The 26,468-nt window shown below is 39.4% G+C and overlaps 1 pseudogene; it reads left to right on the top strand.

Annotated features, from left to right (window-relative positions):
* LOC114688940 overlaps nucleotides 1–21,470 on the top strand; it is a 29,009-nt pseudogene extending 7,539 nt beyond the window's left edge.
* Nucleotides 21,471–26,468: the final 4,998 nt, after the last annotated feature.

Below are 26,468 nucleotides of genomic sequence, written 5' to 3'. Positions count from 1 at the left end.
AATATCGTCCATTTAATGATAAATTATAGATTTAGGAAATTTTTTACGTATCACTTCCAATGGCTGTTGTACAAAGTATTGGCACAGAATTGGGCTATTCAACATTCCCTGTGGGAGGACCCTCAATTGAAATCTTTTAACTGGTTGAGAATTATTATAAGTAGGCACTGTAAAAGCAAATCTTTCTCTTTTTCTTGTAAGGGTATTGAAAAGAAACAGTCTTTTAAATCAATAATATGAGAGGCCATCCTTTTGGTAACAGAGTAGGCAAAGGCATGCCAGATTGTAGAGAGCCCATTGGCTGAATTACTTTGTTAATTGCACTAAGTTCTGTTACCATTCTCCATTTAACAGATTTCTTTTTAATAACAAATACAGGAGAATTCCAAGGGCTGGTTGATTCTTCAATATGCTGAGCATTTAACTGTTCTTCTACAGCTCTTCTAAAGCCTGGAGTTTCTCTGTTGTTAAAGGCCATTGCTGGACCCATACAGGCTTGTCTGTTAACCATTTTAAAGGTAGAGCTGTTGGTGTCTTTAGAAGGTCATCAGTTATTGTGCCCTCTTCTTGTATAATATGGATGGCTGGTGACCACTCATTAGAACAATACCTTCTAATATTTCTCTCAGTAACATGTGCTAGTTTATGATTTGTTTCTGAGATTGGAGGGATGTTAATCTGAGTATTCCATTGTTGCAACAAGTCTCGACCCCACAGGTTCATAGTTATGTTAGCCACATATGGTTTTAATTTTCCTCTCTGTCCTTCTGGACCTATACATTCGAGCCATCTTGCACTCTGTTTCACATGAGATAATGTCCCAATTCCTAACAGTTGAACGTTTAACTCCTGAAGAGGCCAAGTTGGATGCCAAAATTCTGGTGCAATTATGGCAACGTCCGCACCTGTGTCTACCAGACCAGACAACAAAACACCATTTATTTTTATCGTTAATTTTGGTCTTTGTTCATTAATAGAAGTTTGCCAAAAAATTTTCTTTATGTTTTCTCCTGAATTTTCTATTCTCTCTGTTTCATCATCCTGACCAGCATGATTTATTCCAATAGGCATTTGGTTATTTAATCTGCTCAGAGCAGGGATTTCCTCTATGGCAACAGGAAAGGTTTGAACTGGATTTGCAATGGGGGCCTGTGCGAGGCCCCTCTGGGAGTTTCCTGAAGACTGAGGCAAAGGATTACCCTGTCTGTCCTTTGTTGATCTACAGTCGTTGGTCCAGTGTTTTCCTTTACCACACCTTCTGCATACTCCAGAAGGAAGGGGCATTCTGTTGCCATTGTTCCTTGAAGAAACATTGTTTCTCGGAATGACCTTTCTACAGTCCCTTACAAATGTCCTTGCTTTCCCCATCCAAAACATCTAACACTCCTCAAACCTTTTGAAATTACTTCTCCTCCCCACGTATCATCATGCTCATTAGCCTCAACATTAATTGTTTCTCTAATCCAATCTTCCATAGGTGCAGATCTTGCCATTAATGGCCTGATTATTCTTTTGCATGCTGCATTCGCATTCTCAAAGGCCAAAGATTCAATTATTGCCTTACCAGCTTCTGAATCCGAGACCATTCTCTTTACTGCTGAAGCCAGTCTTTGTAAAAAATCTGTAAAAGACTCTTTTGGGCCTTGCATCACCTTTGTAAATGACTCAGATTTTTTTCCTGGTTCCTCAACTCTGTCCCATGCATTCAAGGCTGCCATTCGACATAAAATTAGGGTTTGGACATCATATAAACATTGTGTTTGTACTGAAGCATATTGGCCTTCTCCAATAAGCTGATCCTGGCAAACTTGTATTCCTTTATCCCTCCATTGTTTTTCTATGTTTTTATCCTCCTCCTTAAACCAGGTCAGAAATTGAAGTCTCTGGCTGGGTTCAGAACACCTTGTGCAAGGTCCTGCCAGTCCTGTGGTACTATTCTATTATATGTTGACCAAGAGTTTAACATTTGCTTTACATGTGTGGAATGCATGCCATAAGATACTATTGCCTCCTTAAACCTTTTTAAATCCAACATTTCAAATGGAGCCCAAATATTTTGTGTAGCCATTTGATCAGGCATTTGCTGTACGGTTACAGGATAAATTAAGGGTGACTGTGTGAAAACAGGCTTTCTTTCTGTAACCTTATGATCCAGACTTGAAACAACTTCACTGTTAATTTCTTCTGTCTGAATTTTTACAGGTTTAACAAGTTCTTCTAAAGCTGTTATCCCGGCACTTAAATTGACTATCTTTTTAAATATTAAAATGAGTATTAGCATAGTGATAAGCTGCATAATTCCACCAATACTAATATTACATAGTAGTTCCATTGTCAGACTGCCTAAAATTTCAAACAAAAACCAATTTTCTTCCAATGTACACATAAAACCCATTTTTTTTAATGTGGAAAAAATTCTCTTTTAGATAGTTTCCTTTAAAATATCTGATATGTTATGACTTACCAAATCTGCATAGAACAGTAGAAATCTGAGGGGACTTTCAAAACAGCCACCTAGTGTCCCAGGTGTAAATCCAGAGAGAGAGAGAGAGAGAGAGAGAGAGAGAGAGAGAGAGAGAGAATGCACAAGAAAATGTAGCCAGCTAAAGCTTAAATCCAGCCACGTGTTCCCTCTTGTACAGAGTCAAGGCTTGGTCTGGCTTCCTTAAGCTCTGACAATGTGCATTGGCTTACAGGCAGGGCCATGTTCAGCAGGGCAGGTCTGAGTTATTTGTAGCACCAGCTTTAAGCAAGCTGCTCACAAACCTAGGCCTGGGTTAAGAAGCCACCGCTTGGACTAAAAAGCCGACCACCGCCTGCCGCCGCCTGCCACTGCCTGCTGCCCTTGCAGGAAAGCGGACCTGCCACCAAGCCAAGCAGTTTTTAATGGATTCTTGTCACGTTGGGTGGCAGATGTAGATGTAACCAACAATCTTATTAAATAAGAAACAGAAACAATATAAAAGAGAAAGCCAAGAGGTCAGAACTCAGAGCTAAAATCTCACCCTTCCTCCTGCTGTGTCCCAGCTTCTCCAAAGAGAGCTATTTCCTGTGTGTAAGTCGATTTTCCAGTCATTCTGCCTTCTCATTGGTTGTAAACCCAAACACGTGACTGCCTCGTCACTGTCTGAATGTACAGCCCCCTAGGTCTTAAAGGCATGTGTCTCCAATGCTGGCTGTATCACTGAACACACAGAGACCTATGGGATTAAAGGCGTGTGCCACCACCGCCACACTCTGTCTATGGCTCTAATAGCTCTGACCCCCGGGCAACTTTATTTATTAACATACAATCAAAATCACATTTCAGTACAATTAGAATACCACCACATACCTTACTTTGCTTTGTTGCTGTTATAAATCATTGATCAAAAGAAAGTAGTAGAGGAGATGTTTTATCTTGCTTTCCTGTCCTGATGACAGTCCATCACTGAAGAAAGACAGGTCAGAAACTTAAGCAGGAACAGAGGCAGAAACCATGGAGGAACATTGCCTACTGGCTTGCTCTCCATGACTCGCTCAAATTTCTGAATTGTACAGTCTTGGTCTATATGACCAGGGATGGTTTGGACCATAATGAGCTGTGCTGTAGGAATCAAGGTGCCAATCCCAAGCCCCTATCTACGGTCCTCTGAGAAAGTGCTTCTCAAGGGCTAGGGAAATGTGAAACATATCTATAATAACTTTACATACCCGGGCAGATGCTCATCATTCTATGTGCTCTTTATTATTGTGTTTTTTCTTTCTTCCATCTTTATTCTCCTACCTGCTTTGAAAGGTAAAAGTCTCTTTTCTCCAGTGGAGTGTCACTGAGAATATTATTAGATACACTTTAGGACCAGTCCTGTGCACAAGAGTAGTTTGATAACACAAAATGGACAGAATGGTATTTTTGTAGACTTTTTGTCTTATTTTCCTCCCTTGTGCTTTTTTTGTCTGTTTCTTTTGCATATTTATTATTATATTTTTATTTATTTATTTTCTTGATTTTACTTTCCACCAAAACTTCCCTTCCATTCCCTCTTCCCAATTCCCCTCCTTTGTTTTCCCAGGCCTCGCCATCCACTCTCCTTCTACTGTTTATGTTTAGGTACAGGCAGGCATCCCATGAATATCCCAAGCCATAGTTTATCAAGCTGCATGAGACCTGGCACCCCTCCTCCACCAAGGTTGGATCCAGCAGGAGGAAAGGTCATTATTGCAGGACACAAAGTCAGAGATATCTGCCCACACTCTCACTGCTAGGAGTCCTACATGAAGACCAAGTTACACAATTGTAACCTATAGGCAGAGAGTCTAGGTCAGTCCCATGCAGGCTTCCTGGTTGTCTTTCAATCTCTGTGAGGCCTTCTAAGCCCAGGTTAGTTGATTCTGTGGGTTTTCTTCTGGTATCCTTGACATCACTGAGTACTACAATCCTTCCCCTCGACCTTCTGCAGGATTCCCCATGCTCTGCTAATGTTTGGCTGTTACAATTTGTCCTGCCTACAAGATATGTTGGGGTAAAGATGGAGGAGAAATTGTGGGGGTGACCAACTGATGGCTGGCACAGCTGCAGACCCATACCCTGAGAGGGAGTTCCCCCATGTGAGCCAGGACTCAGAAGTGGGATATCCCAGAGACCTGGGATAGAACCAAACATGAATGCCAAAAAATTCAATGAAATGATTCCTGATGATATTGTGCTATACTCATAAATTGATGTCTAGTCCAACTGTTTTAAGAGAGTCTTCACCAAGCAATTTATGGAAACAGATATCCATTTATCCATTTGGTTTTTGATGTTTATTTTGTTTTTCATTTTTGTGGTTTATTTTTTTGCAGAGCTGAGGACTGAACCCAGGGCCTCGCACTTGCTTAGAATTCTACCACTGAGATAAATCCCCAAACTCTTTTGCATTTTTTATGCATTTTATTCTATTCTTTTTGATTTTGTTTATAAAGAAAAATAGAGAGAAAAATAATATAGACATAGGTGGGTAGGGAGGTGGGGAGGACCCAGAAGAAATTAGGAGAGGAGAAAAACATTACCAAGATACACTCTAGGAAAAATACAGTTTAATAGTAAGTAATGCCCCATATATAAAGTGGGGTAGAGACAGTGTGCTCAAGAAATGCTAGTGGAAAACCTGCCATACAGAGGTCGAAAAGAAGTATCTCCCAGCCATTGTCCTGTTCCAAAATCAAGTCCAAATGGATCAAAGACTTTAGTGTAAGTCCTGAAACCATGAAACTGATAAAGACAACAAGGAGAAAACACTTAAAGATATCGAATAATTCAGGAAATAAGACCACAAATTAACAAGTGTGGTTGCATAAAATTAATTTTATCTGCATTCAAAAAACTTATGAGCTGGGTAAGAGGCAGCCTACAAACAGATGGAAAAATATCTACTGTCTATATGAGACTGAAGAATATCTAGAACATAGAAAGGATTAATACACTGTGACTGTAGACACAGGTCAGCAGTTAAGAACACTTGCTGTGCTATCAAAGACCCTGAGTTCAGTTTCAACCACCCATGTTGGCAGGCACCTTAAAAACCACTTAAAATTTCAGCCCTGAAGGATCCAGCTTCCTCTCCTGCCCCCCATGAGAACTGCATTGTCAAGTCCCCTACAGATACACACACACATATCTTTTATCAAATGCACGTCCAGTACTCATACAGCCAAGGTGAAATTCTCTGTCAAAGTGGACAATAACACATTTCTTATTTTTGTGACAACAACTATCATTAACTTTATAGTTTTTTTCCAAGCTCCCAAACACTTCATGTTTTTCCAACCTTACAAAACTGGGGATTTTGTCAAGCTATATCTGGAAAGACATGAAATGCATGGTACTCCTTGTATTAACTACAAAGCATTCATCTATAGAGCTTTATCCATACTGAACCCTGTGTCTTTATTTTCAGAATACCAATTCGAAACTATCAGTTTGTTCTGCCTTTTGCTTTTGCTGTGGAAGAAATCAACAGGAATCTGTATCTTCTACCAAATGTATCTCTTATATTTGGCTTCTTCCATAACAATTATGATGATAAACAGGGACTTCAAAATTTCATAAACAAGTTTGCAGAAGTGCATACTTTTCTCCTTAACTACATCTGTGAAGATCAGACCAAATGTACAGTAGCAATAACAGGACCAATGTTAGTGACATCTGTGAGGGTAACTCCAATTCTCCAGCTCTACAAATATCTTCAGGTGAGGTTGTTTGGGTGGGAAAGAATGGAATTTTTCTCCTTAGTTGGCATAGCCTGATGCTAAGGAGGATATGACGGGAAATTGGCTTCATATTCATTTAAATCAATTTCAAGGATGATTAATCAGGCACTCAATGGGACATTCACAATTCATTAGTTGATGTAGCTAGAGTTTTTCTCTCTGGGTCCTAACAAGTCCCGTAGCCCACTTATAAAACAAACATACAAATGATTATATTACTTAAACTGCTTGGCCATTAGTTCAAGCCTACCATTGTCTAGCTGTTACTCTTATACTCAGCTCATTTCTGTTAATCTATATGTCACAATGTGTTTCATGGCTTTACCTGTTGCCTTTACATGATGCTCCCTGGATGGCAGGCTGGCATCTTCTCTTCTCCACCTTCTTGTTCTCTCAATTCTCCTCTCTGCTAGTCCCATCTATACTTCCTGCCTGGCTACTGGCCAACCAGTGTTTTATTTATCAATCAATCTTTCACAGCACTTCCCCTTTTCTTTTTCTTTTTCAAAAAGGAAGGTTTTAACTTTCACACAGTAAAATTATATATAACAAAACAATTATCAAACAAGAATTACAGTTACAATATTAAAGAAGATATCCTATGTATCTTATATTTGTGAGTCTAAGGTTTTATATCTAACTTATCTTTTCTCATAACAGAGGAAATTATAACAATCTAGTCTTCAACTACATCAAAGATGCCAGAAGGATATACTATTACCTGAGAAATGGGAGAAGGATGCAAGCAATTTTCAGGAGTCTTGCAGGGTAGACAGAGACAGCTGGCAGCCTGGAGAGTCACCTAATGTTCCTTTGTAAAGTTGGGGCATCTGTCTTCAGCCCACAGGCTAGAGTCTCTCTGTGTCCTGTAGAATGTCTATCAGTTTCCTCTGTGAAGCAGGAGCCTGAAGGACCATTTTGCCAAGCAAAGTTCAGTGGTCTCCTTTCTATGGGTCCTGCATGTCCAGTAGATCAAGCAGTCCAGGCAAGAACAGTTTCTTGCCCAAATGGCTATTTTTGCCAAGGTGAAGATAAACGCATATGGAGTGTCTTTGATGCCCATCCTCCTCTCTGAAGTAAATCAGTGCTTCCAGGAGCTGACATATCTCATTGTCTAAAAAGTCTAAATTTTTAAAACATTTTAAATGCCATATTCTGTAGGTATTTGAAGTGTTTGAAGATTACCTACCTAATTAAATTATATCTATGTATACCTAGAAAACAAGATGACTATAAGTTTGACTATCATGGAAGACTAATTATTAATCAGTATTTCTTAATTATCCATTACAATTTATATGAGTTACATAAACCTAATATCTCAAACAAGAATAGAATATATATGTACAGTATAACAAAATTAAGTTTAAACTTGTATCACTAAACTAAAATCCATAGCAATGTAAAACATTTTAAACAAGTTGCTCTTTAAAAGTAGATTCAATAATCTACCCTTTCATCCTGTCATATCTATATCATATCCCCCTTTCTTCTTTAGAAAGAGATCACATTTATAATCAACCTGATTAAATAAAAATATTGGTTTTTCTCTGTCCCACACCAGAGGGTTGTTCTGATATGGGACAAAAGAATTTCTTAACCTTTTTTTTTATTTTTTAGTAATATGTTTGGGTTTAGAGGAGTGAGCCAATTCCATCTCCAAAGCCAGCTTGGTATATTTGGGAATTTAGGCATAGCTTCTCTTACTACTTCCTGCTGGAGGGGGATGCTGTATCTTATGTGGACACAAAGAAAACTTTAGGATTATGGAGTAGTCCATGAGAGTGTATCATCTGAGCCAGTTGACTTGAAACCATTCTGGTTGTTGGATCATCTGGGCATGGTTTCATCAGAGACTGTTCAGGGGGTCTTGGCTGGTGAAACCTGATGTATCTTAATCTGGAACAAATCCATAGCCTCTGGCTTTCTGTGGAAACAAAAGCAGAGCCTCCTTTCCAAAGCAACATATCCTTAGATCCAAATTTTGAAGTCAAGTTATCTTTAAAATATACATATCCTCCGTACATTTTTACACACATTGTAAAGCATTGAAAGTCTTGTTCCATCTGAATCTGTCTTTTTTTAAATCTATTGTTTTAAACTGCAGCATTTGTAAGACTGAAATGGCCCCTGTGGTTGGTGGCTTGTGGCTCTGCCTGCCTCAGCTTCCCAACATGATAGTGTTATGTTTACTGCCAGCTCTGGAAGCCATCAACTCTTAGAAACAGTTGTTCTATGTTTTGATCAAAACATCATGTAGCCCAGAAACCTTTTTTTGTACTAGCAAAGATTAAATCCACCAAGCAGCATAATGAGCCACTTGTAGATGCCTCATTCCGGCCATACTGCCAGTCAAATGCACAGACTGCCACTAACTTGAGAGAGACAACTAGGAAGATGTTTTTAGCTCTGTTTTAGAATTTTTTTTCAGATTTTAGTTGGAAACTCTTGCCAACCTTTTGGGCACCATTTGTAGCTGGAGAGCTTCTCTCCAGGTCCTGCCAATTCTGGGCAGTCCAACAGCCTACTTGGAGGATCCTGGAGAGAAGCTCTCCAGCTACAGTTTGATATATAGATGAGAAGAAGAATTACCAGTGAAGGGGATTTTCCTTGAAAAAATGTAGAAAGGTGATTTTTTTAGGTCTCTAACAGTGTAGTATAACTGTAGTAATAGGGAAAAATTGTCTTCCTGTCATTTTAAACTGGTACTTCACACACCTCAGGGCTTCCATTGAGATTTCTGACAATCCTCTACCTCATGCTATGTTTCATGTCCTTCAGCTCACCTATGGACCTTTCCATCCTATCCTGAGTGATCATGAACAGTTTCCCAATCTGTATCAGATGGCCCCCAAGGACACAGCTCTGGCCCTGGCCATGGTCTCTTTGATGATTCACTTCAACTGGAACTGGGTTGGGCTGGCCATCTCAGATGATGACCAAGGTCTCCAATTTCTCTCAGATCTGAGAGAAGTAAGTGAAGTCAAATGAGTCTGCTTAGCCTTTGTGATCATGATCCCAGTCAACATGGAGTTATACATTTCAAGAGCTGAAGTGTATAACAACCAAATTGAGACATCATCCACAAATGTTGTTATCATTTATGGTGACATAGACAGTACTCTAGCTGTGTACTTTAGAATGTGGAAATCACAGGGTATACAGAGAATATGGGTCACCACCTCACAGTGGGATATCACTACAAGTAAGAGAGACTTCACCCTTGACTCTTTCCATGGGACTCTTGCTTTTGCACACCACCATGCTGAGACTTCTGGTCTTAAAAATTTTGTTCAGACACTGAATCCTTCCAAATACACAGACAAGTTCCTGGCAGGACTTGGGTGGATGTACTTTAGCTGTGAAGCCTCAACATCTAACTGTAAGACACTGGAGAACTGCTCTTTGAACGTCTCACTGGAATGGTTAATGCTTCAGAGTTTTGACATGGCCTTCAGTGATGATGCTTATGATATATACAATGCTGTGTATGCTATGGCCCATGCTCTCCATGAAATGCTTCTTCAACAAGTAGAAAACCAGCCAATCAACACTGTGAGAACACTGGATTCTGACTGCTCACAGGTACTGTATCTTCCAATGGATGGTACTTCATGTCATCAATGTTATAAACTTTAAAGAGTCACATGTTGAAACCAATATTTATCATATATGTGTTGTTCACTATAAGGCATGGTGTGTATAAGTGTACTCACCTGATTCTGACCCCACTGTAGGTTCTGGAGACCTTATCCCTCTTGATTTTCTGAGAACAATATCAAAGAAAATAGTGCTGAGATTCAGTTCAATACCTACTTGTGTACCTGTGTGTATGTGTGAGTATATTTGTGTCTGATTGTCTGTATGTCTTTGTGATTGTGTCTGTGTATGTGTATTGTGTCATTTTCAGTGTGTAAATGCATTTCTGTTCCTTTGTATGGTTGTGTATAGATGTGCTTTTTGCATATATGAATATCTCTCTTCTGTGTTTGTGCGTGATTGTATATATGACCATATATTTGTTGTGTGTACATATGTCTCTTTGTGAATATTTGTATCAGTATGTTTCTCTGTGTGTGTGTTTTGTGTATTTTTGTGTCTCTGTGTTTCTGTGTCTGTATTTGCTTGCTTAGGTCTGTCTGAATGTGTGTGTTAGTGTGTATGTGTGTGAATGAGTATGGCTGTATTATGTGTGTACCTCTGCATGGGTATCTGTGTGGAAGTGTTTGTACATGCATACGTGTGTACGTGTACATGTGTGTGTGTGTGTGTGTGTGTGTGTGTGTGTGTATGGTGCATATTTATGTTTGATGGTTGTGTGTATGTCTATGTTTGTGTTTGATGGTTTCTACTGAGAGAACTAAAATTCTGGGAACATAATGACTTTATTTATTCACATGCTTTCATTGAGTTTCTCCCTTGGACACCTTCAATAAACTTTCCTTAGGATAAAATCAGAACAGATTTTGAAACTTAAAATAAGGTGATATAGACTGAAAAGTGTTGTCTATCTTTCAGCTTCACCCATTTCTGAAGAATATGCACTTTGTTAATCCTGCTGGAGATGTAATAAATATGAATCAGAAAGAAAAACTGCAAGCAGAGTATGGCATTTACTACATTTGTAATTTCCCCCATGATGTTGGACTTAAGGTGAAAATAGGAGAGTTTAAGCCATATTTTCCACATGGTGAACAGCTTCATTTATATGAAGACATGATAGAGTGGGCCACAGGAACTAGACAGGTGGGTCTGACCAAAATGTACTGATGTACACATCAGAGTTGGAACTACTGTGAAGTGAGGCCATTTGGGTTTCCCTGCGACCTAGTGAAATTAGATGGATGATCATGTAAAGACATAATTTTATACTTCTAGATGATGTTTTTTCCCTTCAGATTTTAAAAGTATGATTGTTTGGTAAGTTTTTGAAAACCTAAGACAAACATATGATATATTTTTAACACATCAGAAACACTCTGATTTATAAACAAATATAAAACTAGATATGACCAACATTTGATATTATTCCCAGTAAAGTTATCAATATTCTCTTGGTACTATTCTGATTGCTGCCCATTGATTTTCATCTCTTCTGTTGAATCACTAATCCACATGCTGAAAAGACTGAAGCTGTTTGTAAGGAAAGATTTGGAACTAGAAACAGATATGCAAGTCATTAATTTATATTCTATAATTTTATTCAAGTATGTTGACTAGGAGGTCCTAAACTGCCTAATAGTCTAACAATACATTCACATTTTCATGGGCCACCTTAGATATTTTATTAATTATAATTTGTTTTTTAGACTTTTTATGTATATGGATGTTTTGCCTGTATATATCTGTGTTACATGTGAGTATTAGGTATGTAAATATGTCCGGAGAGGGATTATGATACCCAGGAACTGAAGACAATTTGAAGCCTAAGTATAGGAGTTGAGGGATTGAACACCAAGTATGATAGGTTGCTGAGCCACCTCTCCAGCCCTCAATCATATTTTCTAAAGGAATCCTTCATTATGAGAGCATTTCTTTGTGCCATAATTCTTGAATAACTCATTCAGACAAACAAACAAATGAAAAAACAAACAAAAAGATTTGTATTGTTTCCTTTTTTGATTGGACAGGCACTCATAGATATCATAATTTGGTTTTGAGAAAATTTGTAAATAAAATATCCCATTATGTGTCCCCAGATATATATAGGTATTGATTCTGATGTGTCTGGTTTTATAATATCTGAACTACATTGTCTTCTACAATGTTGTGTGTTGAGTTTGAAAGGGGTTTACATCCAGAAAGTGGGCAAACTTAATCTGAAGTGATATCTCAAGTTGCTCAGATAAAGTTAAATCAACAGTTAATATTATATCTTCACAGTGATGAGAAAATTATGCTCAGAGAACAGCTAAATGGGTTAAAGTTTTAACTACTGGCCTGTACCACTTAATCAGAGGAGAGCGGTAAAATCACAAGTCTGCTTCTACCAGGCCTAACTTGAAGGAAAATTACAAAAACATCAACCACAAAGAAAAGAGAGGAGTAAAAAAATCCAATATGCGTTGTACTCTAGATATGAAAATCATAATGCAGAAATGAAACTTGCAAACAGTGAGGCAGCAGGATTCCATATGATACAATCATAGGCTTACGTGATAGTGAACTCAATGACACACCAAACAAAGACTTCAAAGAATAACTGTAAGAATGTTCCAGAACAGGGACAGAGTGGGAGAAGAAGGAAAGAGATACCATGATAAATGAAGACATCATGAAAATAGGAAGAGGCAGGGTGCTGGGTATGCTGTCAGGAATTCACAAGGATGACCCTTTCTTGGACTACTGGCAATGATCAAGAAGGTGTCTGGACTGGTCTACTCTGGTGATCAGTCTAGGGAATAATCTACTTGTCATCATAGAGCCTTTATCCAGTGACTGATGGAAGCAAAAGCAGAGATCCAGGGCCTGGTGCCAGGCAGAGCTCTGAGAATCCAATCAATGAGAGAGAGGAGGGATTCTGTGGGCATTGGACTTGGAGATCATGATGGGAAAACATGCAGAGATGACCAGCCACACAAATAGAAACCCATGAATGATAGACTGATAGCTATGGAGGTCCTGTAGAACTAGACGAGGCCCTCTGGATATGGGAGATTGTAGTTTAGCTTGAAGTGTATGGGGGACATCCAGGCAGGGGGATTGGGATCTGTCCTTGGTGCATGGGCAGGCTTTTTGGAGGCCAGTTCTTAAGGTGTGGTACTTTGCACAGCCTTGGTGCTGTGGGGAGGGGCTTGGAACTGTCTCAGTTGAGTGTGCCAGGCTCTGCTGAGTCCCCATGGGAGACCTTGATTTGGAAAATGTGGGGATGGTGGTTGGCTTGGGAGGCAAGGCTTGTGGGTGGAAGAGGGAAGAGGTAGGTCTGGTTGGTTGGTATGTAAAGTGAATAGAAAATTTCTTAGTAAAAATGAAAAAAGAAAAAAAATGATCCAGGAAATCAAAGAGCATATAAATTACCTCTAAGGACAATCCAATTAGATCACAAACACTTGCAAACAATAGGAAGTTGAGAGAGGATGTGACAAAAATTCAGTAAAGTTACAATAACAATGAGGAATTCATACAAACATTCTGAAAATGAATGACACAACAATTCCAACAACAAACTGTATAAAACATCTTTCTCTGAAAATGTCTCAAGTAGAAGTCAGGCTTTTAAGACTTGAAAAAACACAGATGAATTTTTTTTTGGTATTTTTTTTAATTTATTTTACAACACCATTCAGTTCAACATAATAGCCACAGATTCCCCTGTTCTCCCCCTCTCACCCCGCTCCCCCTCCCCTCATTCCCACCTCCTCCAGATCAAGGTCTCCCCCGAGGACCGGGGTCGACCTGGTAGATTCAGTCCAGGCAGGTCCAGCCCCCCCCAGACCGACCAAGCGTCCCTGCATAAGTCCAGGATTAAAACAGCAACTCATGCAAAGCAGGACCAGCACCAACGCACACTGCCTCCAAACAGATCAAGCCAATGACTGTCTCACCATTCAGGGGCCTGATCCAGTTGGGCCCTCAGCCTTTGGTCATAGATCTGTGCTTCCATTCATTTGGTTATTTGTCCTGTGCTTTATCAACCTTGGCTTCAACAATTTTTTAAAATTTATTTATTTCTTAAATTACACTCATGATATGAATCACATTTGTGGTATTCATAAAAGTATATAAAATATTTATAATATATAATATTTTATATAAATATTAAAAATATAATATTTTATATATAAAATATATAATTTATATAATATAATATCTTATATAAATATTTAAAATATATAATATTTTATATATAAAATATATAAAAATATTTATGTATATAAAATATATATATATTTAATTTTAAATGTTGAATGTCATTTTTTGAAGGGGGTAGGAGGTCTTAATTACAGGCTTACAGCACAATGGGAGGACCCCGGAGGGCAGAAGTTCGCTACTGATGTTTTACAATCTTGCATCTAAGCTGTTAATGCCCATTATTCAGGATACACAGACAAGGAACTTCCCTTAAGCATTCAGGAGGGTGGAACCCGGCAGGAAATTAGCATTGGGAGGATATCAAGGTCAAGGTCAGCAAGCAAGGCAACAGTTACCCAAAACGGGGGCCAGGATCCTGCAGGTCCACCTTTTATTAAAAAATGAGCTTCTGACTTGGGTTGCGTGAGACGTCAGCAGGTTACCTTACCCGTCATGGAGATGCCTGAACACAAATGAATTTTAATTCAAACTATGACAAAGCTAAAACAATAAGGAAGGATGAAGAAAACACAAGAGACTTAGGGGACATCAATAAAAGATCAAATTAAGAAAGCACAGGCACAAGAAGATGACAACATGTGAAAGGACCAAAGGTATTTCTAATAGAATGACAGCCAAAATTTACTAAATGCTGGGGAAATATGGCCATCCAGATACAGGAGACAGTCAGAGTGCCTAACAGACAGGTTCAGAAAAGGACCTGCCCTGTTTAAAGATTATTTAAAATCTCAGTTATGCAGAATAAAGAGGAATTTTAAGTTACAAGAGAGAAGGTCAATTTCATTGAAAGTCCTCATCATAATAACAGTAGCTTTCTTCATAGACACTTTAAAAAGAGGAAGGATCATTCATGTATTTCAAACAGTGATAAAATTTCCAACTTCAGTTACTATACCCAGCAAAGCTGTCCTTCATAATTTCAGGAAGATGAAAAAACTTGTAATGGTGACCACAATTTGCAGGAATATATATCTACTGCAACATCACTAACGAAGACACTTCCAGACTGTCTTGACATGTCACACTCCTTCACACTGAATATTAAGTTAAACAGTAGATGTCACAGGAATGTGTAGACTACACTAGATCATTAGACAGAAAAGCAAAGGTTTGAAATACAAGAAAACTTACAAAAACACAAATTGACAATAATCACCAAATAGTTTCATTAATAACCGAATTTGAAGAATCCCACTCTCTAATCAAAGGACACAGACAAGGAAATATTTTTTCAGAAAACAATACTCTGTTGCTCAGAAGGAAAACACTGCACTCATAAGGAAGAACAGAGTCTCAGTAGTAAAGAATAAAACCATTCGAGGCAAAGTGAATCAGAAAGAGGAAAATTGTAGTCCAATCAATGAAAATGAATGGAGAAATTCTCAAGTAAATACTGGCAAAGAGGTCTGAACAGCACACCAGAAAGATCAACCCCTGTACACAAGATGACTTTATTACAAGAATGTAAGGCTGGTTCAACATATGCAAAACAATCAAGTATAATATATCACATAAATTTACACTAGGATAGAAATTATATCTGCATGAAAAAAATACTAAAAAGGTCTTGAGCAATATTCAGCATCCCTTCAGAGAAAGAAAACAAAGAAACATTAAAAAAAACACATTTGAAAAATAGAAAGGACATTTTTTGACAAAATAAGTTTCTGTAAAACAGAACATAGAAAACATTGTACGACATGGAGAGAAACTCAAAGCATTTCCACTAAATTCAGAAATGGAACCAAGTGTGGTGGTGCTTTCCAGAATTAATGAGCAACTAAAAAATAGGTCACCAATATGACCAGAGACCAATTAGATGGAGATATTTTCTCAATTAAGTTTCTCTTTTTTCTTGTAGCTCTGCTTTGTGTAAAGTTGACAAAAATGAAGCTACACAATGTGTGGGTAGGGTGTACAGTTCAGTCATTCCAGTGGTCACACAACTTATACTATTAGATCTTCCTGAACATTTAGTAGTTCAGAAGTACCTCAATATTTCATCAATTTGTTCCCATATATCCATGTGTGGCCTTGTACAAATTACTGAAAGAAATGTGTTCACTCAGGTTGTGTATAGAAAGAAAACTTGTTAACTTCTCAACATGATGAGATGCTATAACTATTGAAGGAGTAGTCAAACTCCTGGCCCAGCATCTGTCTGATTTTCCTCAGATGCCCTCTGCTGTGTGCAGTGTTGATTGTCACCCTGGATTCAGAAAATTCCATCAAGAAGGAATGGCAGCTTGCTGTTTTGATTGCACCCCCTGCCCAGCAAATGAGATTTCCAATGAGACAAGTAAGTGTTGACTGCAGGGAGAAATCCTTCAGATTGACTTTGCTATCCACACTGCACTTTCTAAGGGGCCTGGAAGGGTGCTGCACTGTTATGTGGTATTCGCTAGAGAAGACTGCTCAGACATAGGTTTAAGCCAAATGAAGTCATCATTAGCTGGATGTCAACTACAGTTGACAGGACCAGGACACCAGTGTAGCACTGAGCCTTTCTCAGGGTGAGATTTGAAGCAAAAGAACCATGTTCTGGGTTGACATACTTCAGTTACCAAGAACAGTGAGCTGAAAGCAGATTCACAGAAGCCAAAAGCAAAGTTATTACATTTTGAGACTTTTCAAGAATTGTAAGAAAGATGATGGATTAGGCCTTTGCTTCAGTTTGGCAGGTGGTGCTGCTAGGTGGTGAGTTTTATACTCTGAGTGGTACTTTTATCATGAAGTTAGTTGAGCTAGGGAGCATCTGGGGAACTACTAAGTTCTCTGGCCCTTTTACAGCACAAGTAAAATCTATTACTTTCCTAATTTTGTTTTACAAGTATGTCATTAATAATAATGTCCTTATATATAACAGCCTGTGCCTTCACATATACCCTTGACTCACTGTAATATTATTGCTGGTAGTATTTTGTAAAAGAAAGTGTTTGAAAATTCAAACAGCCCTGTGAAGGAATTATACACTATATCTGTCTGATGATTATATCCCTCTAAAGTACATGTAGACTAGATTGGATTCATGCATCTTTCTAAATATTTGGTTATTCATTTAACCTCCTTGAATGTATGTATGTGTTCCTGTGTGCATTTATGTGCAGGAGATTGTGGAGGCCAAAAGAGTGCATACAAGCCCCTGGACCTTGAGTTACAGACAGGTATAAGCTTCCTCATGGATGCTAAGTCCAAACCCTTGTTCTCTGCAAGAGCTGTAAGCACTCTTTGTTTTTCAATTTTCTTTATTAAGAAATTTTCTACTCATTCCACCTACTATCCACAGATCAACCATCCTCCCTCCTCCCACCCCCAGCCCTCTTTCCCAAGCCACCCCACATCCACCAAATTGAGGTCTTCCATGGAGAGTCAGCAGAGCCCAGTGCACTGAGCCTAGGCAGGTCCAAGTTCCTTCCCACTGCACCAAGGCTGTGCAAGGGGTCACACCACAAGCACCAGATTCCAGATGCTTGCCCATAGACCAGGGACAGATCCCGATCCCGCTGCCTGGTTGCCCCCCAAACAGTTCAAGTCAAACAACCATCTTTTGTATCCAGAGGGCCTAGTCCAGTCCCACGGGGGTGCCACATCCACCAGTCCACAGTTCTCTGTCAGATGTGGTTGGTGAAGTTCTTTTCCTATTCTGTAGGCTGTCGTTTGGTCTTATTGACTGTGCCCTTTGCTCTACAAAAGCTTTTCACTTTCAGGAAGTTCCATTTATTAATTGTTGCTCTCAGTGTCTGTGCTACTGGTAAGGACTCTTAACTGTTGAGTTATCTCCTGCCACTGAAATCATGAATCCTACACAACTTGTTCTTGCCACTGCCTACAAACATTGTTGACAAAGAGAGATATTGGGTCACCATGTGTTGTGATGGTAAATAAGTACTGTGTGGTGGTGGGCATGCTGTTTATAAACCATTTGATGAATGGATAGTGTTTTGTGTTGTCATTTAGCTGACAGGTACATGGTGAAGACAGCATGAAGATGTGAATTCAGGGTGGTACCATAAGGCTGCAATGGGAGTCTGCTAAGGAAACTTTGGGATGATGCAAGTGCTGTTACTTCCATGTGAGGGAGGTTTTCAGAGAATTTTGAGACTGATGCCATTGTAGGTTGTGATGGCTAAAGAGTAGTAACTGGGAGTAAAACAGTTAAACATGAGACAGCACTTTATTTCATATAAAAATGTGCGAAAGTGTGGACACTTGATATAGAGAAAGACAGGTGTCCCACTTAAGATTTTTGTACACAGTAGCAATAAATGTCACAATAATATAGATAAAATACATCTGTAGTGAAAAGAAACAGCCACAATTATTCCAAAGAGAGTTTGGCATACACAATCCATATAAGTCAACTGGTTATTGATTTGGAGATGGCTAAATTCAAAGGAGAGTGCAGAATTATTTTTGACCTTTATTGCCAGTCATTGTCTATAATGCAAAGAACATTTAAAAAAGACATTTTGGGGAGGGGTTGGGAAGATGCCTCAGCAGTTAAGAGCATGGCATGCTCTTTCAGAGGTCCTGTTTTCAATTTCCAGAAACAACATGGTGGCTCACAACTGTCTACAATGAGAATCCCTGCCCTCTTCTTGTGTGCAGGCATACATGCAGGCTGAGCACTGTATACATAATAAATAACTAAATCTTTAAAAAAAGATATTTAGGGTCAATGAGAAGAGTTAGGAGGTAAATCTCTTGCCACAAGCCTGATGACCTGAATTCATCTTAGGAAGCCCATTGAAATGAGATGGAGCCAACTCCTACAAGATGCCTTCTTGACTATTGCACTTTAAACACACACACACACACACACACACACACACACACACACACACACACCACTCACACACATGTGTGAAAAATATACAGATTGTAATAAAATTGATTTAAGATAATAACTATAAAGGGCATTTATATTAATAAATATACCAACAAAAATAAACAAACCTTCATGTTTATGAATATTTGAATTAGGCATATGTAGAGTGTAGTAAGTCCATACAAGGCCAGGTGAAGGCCACCGGAGGCATCTGATGCCCTTTGTACCAGAGTTACAGGTAGTAATATGGCACTTCACATGTTCTGGGAACTCGACTTAGGCCACCTGTAAGAGCAGACCATGTTCTTAACATCTTAGCCATCTTTCCAACCCCTTAAAGAACAAAAAACAAAAAATGTAACCATAGCTGGCCATAAATGCTGGTTGGTTTTATTCATGGAATGACTTAAAATCTTGAAACCGCACCATTGCTCTCCATTATTATCCACAATTTAGCACAATTACAATCATATTTCCCTTACTTGCTGTGGTGGAAATTACAACTTGTGAATGGGGTATTACTGTTCACTTCAAATATTCTGTGTTACCACTCTCACTTGGGAGTTCTCATGTTGTCTTGTTCAGGCTGATTTACCAATAATCCTTCATCATTGAGTACGTTAGTAGAATGCAGGTCTGTTGGAGCCCACAGAGGTTTCCTAGTGATCTCTGAGCTTGCTTTACCAGCAGGGCTGCATAAGAGGATGATTTTACCTCGCTTACTGGGTACTGGGTGTTTGGTAGTTGTATCTAGTAAGAGGGTGGTCTTTTGCCTCCCCCCTAGGTATTGATATAAAAACCCTTTGGAATAAAGTTCTGAGCTGGTGGATTAAGATCTAAGCTCCACTTAGGCTATCCCGTGTCTCTGTCTATTTCCCTATTCCCTTTATATTTCTATCTAAACCACATTTTTTTCTCACTCCCCAAGAACACCCAGTGGGAAAGTCCCCACAGAGGTCTCATGTAGAAGGAAATTAGGGAAGGAAGTAGGTGCTCTGTTCTCTCAAAGGTGGTGATATAAGATACAAGACTTTTGTGTGTTATATATGTATAGAGTTTTCTACATTAATAGTAGGATTATTTCATTTTATAAACTGTTTAGTGTCCCTCTTCCCTGATGAGTATACAACTAAGGTCAATATATTTAATTAATTTTTCTTGAGAATTTCATACATCATTATAAAACCACACTCTCTCACAATTCTATTTGCCACACATCACATGCAACTGAAATTCTCAACTCATGAGCTCTTTTTCATTTACTATTTTCAAACACTCATTTTCATTTACTGCTTTAACATACTCATGCACTTGCACGTATACACACAATAGATTCAGTTTGTTGTTGCTCAGCTACTCATGTGTTTGGTGATGATCATATGGGAATAAAAAAAGCTATGAGGTTTCATCCTGGATAAGACCAAGTCTCCATCTCCCATGAGCGCATCACTTCTAATTTAGACAGAAAGATTCATGTTATAGTGTATCAATAGGATCTGTGTTTTTCCTTGATGAAGACAGGCATTATGAAATAGAAGCATTGCTCTTCAGAAAATTCTCAATTACACCTTTATCAATAAAGTATGCAAATGTTGTAAAGTTTCCAAAATACATTGGAGTGGCCTGTCAAATAAGAAATGCTGAAGTTGCACTACTGATACTTATGCTTTCTGCATCAGATATGGATCAGTGTATGAAGTGTCCAGAGGACCAGTATGCCAATGCAGAGCAGAACCACTGCCTGTACAAAGATGTGACCTTTCTGGCATTTGAAGACATCTTGGGGATCACTCTATCCTGTATGGCCTTGGGTTTGTCTGCATTCACAGTTCTGGTTCTTGGGATCTTTGTGAAGCACCAAGACACTCCCATTGTGAGGGCCAATAACCTCACTCTCAGCTACATCCTGCTCATCTCCCTCATCTTCTGTTTCCTCTGTTCCTTGCTCTTCATTGGCCATCCCAACTCAGTCACCTGCAATCTGCAGCAAATAACATATGGAGTTTCATTCACTGTGGCCATTTCCACTGTGTTAGCCAAGACAATTACTGTGGTTTTGGCTTTCAAAGTCACTACTCCTGGAAGAAGGATGAAGTGGCTCCTGGTATCAGGGGCACCAACCTACATCATTCCCATCTGCACCATCATTCAAATTATTCTCTGTGCAATCTGGCTGGGAGTTTCTCCTCCCTCTGTTGACATTGATGCACATTCTGAGCATGGCCACATCATCATTGTGTTCAACAAGGGCTCAGTAACTGCCTTCTATTCTGTCTCAGGATACCTGGGCTCTCTGTCCCTGGGGAGTTTCACTGTGGCTTTCTTGGCCAGGAATCTCCCTGACACATTCAATGAAGCCAAATTCTTGACATTCAGCATGCTGTTGTTCTGCACTGTCTGGGTCACCTTTCTCCCTGTCTACCACAGCACCAAGGGCAAGGTCATGGTGGCTGTGGAGGTCTTCTCCATCTTAGCCTCCAGTGCTGGCTTGCTGGGATGTATCTTTGTCTCCAAGTGCTACATCATGTTGATAAGACCAGAGAGAAATTATTTACAAAAGTTAAGGGAGAAAACATTTTCCAGAACTCACAGTTCATAAATTTTAACTGACAAATGTAATGTTGGTACAAAACCACCTATTAGGATACAATGCAAGATTATTCATTAGATAGTGACTGTCACTGTTTCTTCTAATGGTGTTGTTTATCAATGTCATGTATACTACTTTTACTATATTGTCTCCATAAACTTCCACTCAGCCACCTATTTTTACACGACCTGGCTTTTGGACATTAGTGAAATGTGGAAGTGTTCTCTTTGTCCCTAATATGTAATAAGATTTGAAATTAACTCAGAGGTTTCTTTTTGATATCTTAGTGAATGTAAGACTTTTACAGCTACTGATTATTGGAAAAAATGAAGGAATTTTGTGACCTCATGTTTGCAGATGAAGACAAAACAATGCTGCTCCTTGTAGGGAGAAGACTAGAGAATCATGATGCATCCTGGCAGTCAGAGAAGTAGAACTTAGGAATGGGAGGGATGTTTCAATAAACAGATACTGCAGAATATTGCAGAAGCTGGAGAGATATCTCAGCCGACAAAGTCATGTACTGCTCTTGTAAAGTGGCATAGTTCAATACACAGACATCATAAATTGTAGTTCAAACCCACCTGTCACAGTAGCTGCAATGGATCAAAGTCCTCTTTGAGCCTTCAAGGCCTCTTATACTCACACATGCACATAACAATACATTCAATACACACACATATACACAACACACACACACACACACACACACACACACACACACACACACACCCCAGAATCCAAACCTTCTCTGTCTGTCACTAGAAAATAAACAGACTTCTCTGGGATAATAATGAAATAAAATATACTAAGATAAAGAAAAAAATAACACATTAGATTGAACAAAACAAACAAAAAGAAGGAAAGGAGCCCATCAATTCAGACAAATCAGAGACCCACTTGTTTGCACATTCTCAATCCCATCAAAACTGTAAAGTGGTAGCCATAGTACATACTCAAAAAAACTAATAGGATAAAATGAGAGAAGAAAAAAGAAGAGAAAACAAAACAAAATGAAACAAAACAAAAAAGATTAAAGCAACAAGAAAATAAACAAAAAAGGAAAACAGCCTGACATGATATTGTGAGAAAAGAAACTTCCAAAGATACCAATGAGTTCATTTTCTGTTGTCATCCACTGTTGAACATGCATTCTACCCTTCAGCATAGTTGGTTTTCCCAGTGAGACTCCCTTGGAGGAAACTAAACTTTCATTAGCAGCTGGCTATCAACTGGATATTGCTTCTGGGTTAGGAATGAGGCCTGTGTCCACTTCTCCTTTCAGCTCAAGTACCCTCAATGAATAGTTTTTTTGCAAATCTTACAAAAACTAATGTCATCTGAGAGAAGGTAACCCCAGTTAAATAATGTTTTTAGTCTGGCAGTGGTGGTCCACACACCTTTAATCCCAGTACTTGGGAGGCATAGGCTGGCAGATGTCTGTGAGTTGAGACCAGCCTGATCTTCAGAGTTAGTTACAGAATAGCCAAGGATACATAAAGAAACCCTGTCTTAAAGCCTCCCACCCCCTAGAAAGAAAATATCTCATTGAGATCCAGCTATAGGTCATTTTCTTAATCAGTGATTGACTGGGAGGGCCCAACTCAAATGACTCTTTGCAATGAACACTTGCAAGTAAAGATAAATGCACAAAGGTCTTCACAGCGCGAATCATTGTCTCACACTGCAGCTTCTATAATGAGATTTAAAAAAATTCCCTTATTTTATTTTATTCCATTTTTCATTTTTTCTCTTACACATACAGTTTTTCTCTTACACACACACACACACACACACACACACACACACACACACACACAGCATCTGCTTTATTTCCCTATCCATGAAGAGTTACTCAAGCTTGCCCCATTTCTTCACAGACAGCTGAATGTCACCAAGCAGAACTGACATCATGTCCTAGCCCATCACCTTTTCTCACCTGTGGAAATTTGTAAAGATCCAGCAGTGTCCCTATATATTCAGATATTGCCCATGATGGTCCTGGAAGTACAGCAGCTGACATGCCTTCTCTTACACATCTGTAGTTAGGGATGCCATAGCCATTCCCTGAAAGTGAGCCAAAAAGAGTTGCCAGAGTGGCCTTTTGGCCATTTGGGACATTATGGACCTCAAATCACAGGGATGTATTAGGTAAGAGATAGGGATTGTTATTGATTTCCTCAGTGGCAAACATCATGGTCAAAATACATTTGTAGTTCCTCAACTTGAACCTACACAGAAGGTAGAACAATATTTAGGAGGAATACTCACACCACACAACCATAACATATGTGCAAGCAAATTGAAAACAGATTTTTTCATACAATATGATCTGATTACAGTTTCTCCTCCAGCAACTACTCTAGCTTCCCCTCAATTCCCCTCCTGCTCAAATCTATACCCTTTATCCTCTCTCATTAGAAAACTAACAGCTACCAAAAAACCATGATAAATTAAAATAGAAACAACGAAGCCAAAATTGGATGAAATAATTAAACAAACAGAAGAAAAACACGCAAAGAAAAAAGACAAGAAACTGAATAGAGGAAAAGGCACACATTTTCTTTCTTTTTTTAAAAAGATTTATTTATTTATTTATTTATTTATTTATTTATTTATTTATTTATTTATTTATGTATACAATGTTCTGCATGCATATATGCCTGCAGGCCAGAAGAGGGCACCAGATCTCATTACAGATGGTTGTGAGCCACCATGTGTTTGCTTGGAATTGAACTCAGGACCTCTGGAAGAGCAGTCAGTGTTTTTAACCTCTGACCATCTCTCTAGCACCAAGGCACACATTTTCAAACACAGAAAATCATAAAAAGAAATCAGAAACAATAATTGTACACAAAAGTCATATAATCCTAAAAAATTTGAGCCTGCCCCCGACTTCGCTTCTGGTCCAGAGGTGAGTACCCAGTTCCAACCCGGACCCCATCCCTGGCACCAGCCACTCCGGGAAGACCTGCCCAACTTGGCAACAGGTTCTGGCCACCGGCAGCTCCCTTCTAGCCCCACCGGGAGGGATCCCCTTTTCCAAGCCCCAGGCAGCCCCTGCAATCTCCGCACCCTGCCCCCACGCCCATCTGCCCGAGACCCCAGCCAATTCCTGAGACTTAGAGACCGGCCCCCAGCTCCCAGTCTGCCCCTGACTTCCCTTCTGGTCCAGAGGTGAGTACCCGGGTCCAACCGGGACCCCATCCCTGGGCACCAGCCACTCCGGGAAGACCTGCCCAATTTGGCACCAGGTTCTGGCCACCGGGCAGCTCCCCTTCTAGCCCCACCAGGAGGGATCCCTTTTCCAAGCCCCCGGCAGCCCCTGCAATCTCCGCACCCTGCCCCATGCCCATCTGCCCGAGACCCCAGCCACATCCTGAGACTTAGAGACTGGCCCCAGCTCACAGCCTGTCCCCAACTGCCATTCTGGACCAGAGCCTGCCCCCGAATTCCCTTCTGGACTAGAGAGTTGGACAAGAGAACTCCCTTTTGGACAAGAGAGAGAGTCTTCCTGAATCTGTCAGCTCTTTCTGAAACAAGTACACTGATAAGACCAAGAAGGAACCACAAGGAGATGGGCAGACATAAAGGCAGAAGTATATACAACAAAATGAAGAGCAATACAGCATCACCAGAACCTAGCCCGCCTCCAACATTTAGACCTGAACACCAAAAATTGGAAGAAGCAGAACAAAGTAGCCTTATGAGTAACTTCATGAAGAAGGTAGAGGCTTGTGTAGAGAAAAAGACAAGAAAATTGGAAGAACATTGTAAACAACTAGAGGAAAGGGCAAACAAATTAGAAGAAAACAATAAAGCCGTCCAAGAAAACAATAAAGTCCTGGAAGAAAGCAATAAAGTCCTGGAAGAAAACAATAAAGCACTGAAAGAAAATCATGAAAAAGCAATGAAACAAACAAAGGAAACCGTCCAAGAACTGAAAAGGGAAATTGAAAAATTAAAGAAGACACAAACAGAGGGAATGCTGGAAATAGAAAACCTGAGTAAAATATCAGGAACTTTGGATGCAAGTATAACCAACAGAATGCAAGAGATGGAAGAGAGGATTTCTGGCATTGAATATACAGTAGAAGAAATAGTTTCATCAGTCGAAGGAAACACTAAAGCCAACAAAGTCATGAACCAAAATGTCCAAGAAATCTGGGACACCATAAAAAGACCAAACCTATGAATTATAGGGATAGAAGAAGGTGAAGAATACCAACTCAAAGGCACAGAAAATATATTCAACAAAATTATAGAAGAAAACGTTCCAAACTTAAAGAAGGAAATGTCTATGAAGATACAAGAAGCCTATAGAACACCAAACAGACTAGACCCCCCAAAAAAGTCCCCTCGACACATAATAATTAAACAACTAAATGTACAGAATAAAGAAAGAATATTAAGAGCAGCCAAGGAAAAAGGCCAAGTGACCTATAAAGGTAAACCCATCAGAATAACACCCGATTTCTCAATGGAGACTTTGAAATCCAGAAGGACCTGGACAGATGTAATGCAGACACTAAGAGACCATGGATGTCAGCCCAGACTAATATACCCAGCAAAACTTTCAATCATCATAGACGGAAGGAACAAGACATTCGAAGACAAAGCCAGATTTAAACAATACCTATCCACAAACCCAGACCTACAGAAAGCACTAGAAGGAAAATTCCAACTGAGGGAAGTCAGATACGCACTTGAAAACACAGGCAGTAGATAAAGCGACAACAGTAAACCCCAATGAAGAGAAGTACACACACACTACCATTTTTTTTGAGACATGGTCTTTTTGTGTATCTCTGGTTGTCCTGGAACTTGCTCTGTAGACCTAGCTGTCATGAACTCACAGAGATCCCTCTGCTTCTTCCTCTTGAGTCCTGGGATTAAAGTCATGCACCATCATTGCCCAGCTGATGATGTCATTTTTTAAAGAGCAGAGTAACACTCCCTTGTGCAAATTTACCACATATTCTATCATATGAAACACATACACATATG

This window comes from Peromyscus leucopus, unplaced genomic scaffold, assembly GCF_004664715.2.
Source record: "Peromyscus leucopus breed LL Stock unplaced genomic scaffold, UCI_PerLeu_2.1 scaffold_1459, whole genome shotgun sequence".
NCBI lineage: Eukaryota > Metazoa > Chordata > Mammalia > Rodentia > Cricetidae > Peromyscus > Peromyscus leucopus.
This window is presented reverse-complemented; position numbering and strand designations above follow the sequence as displayed.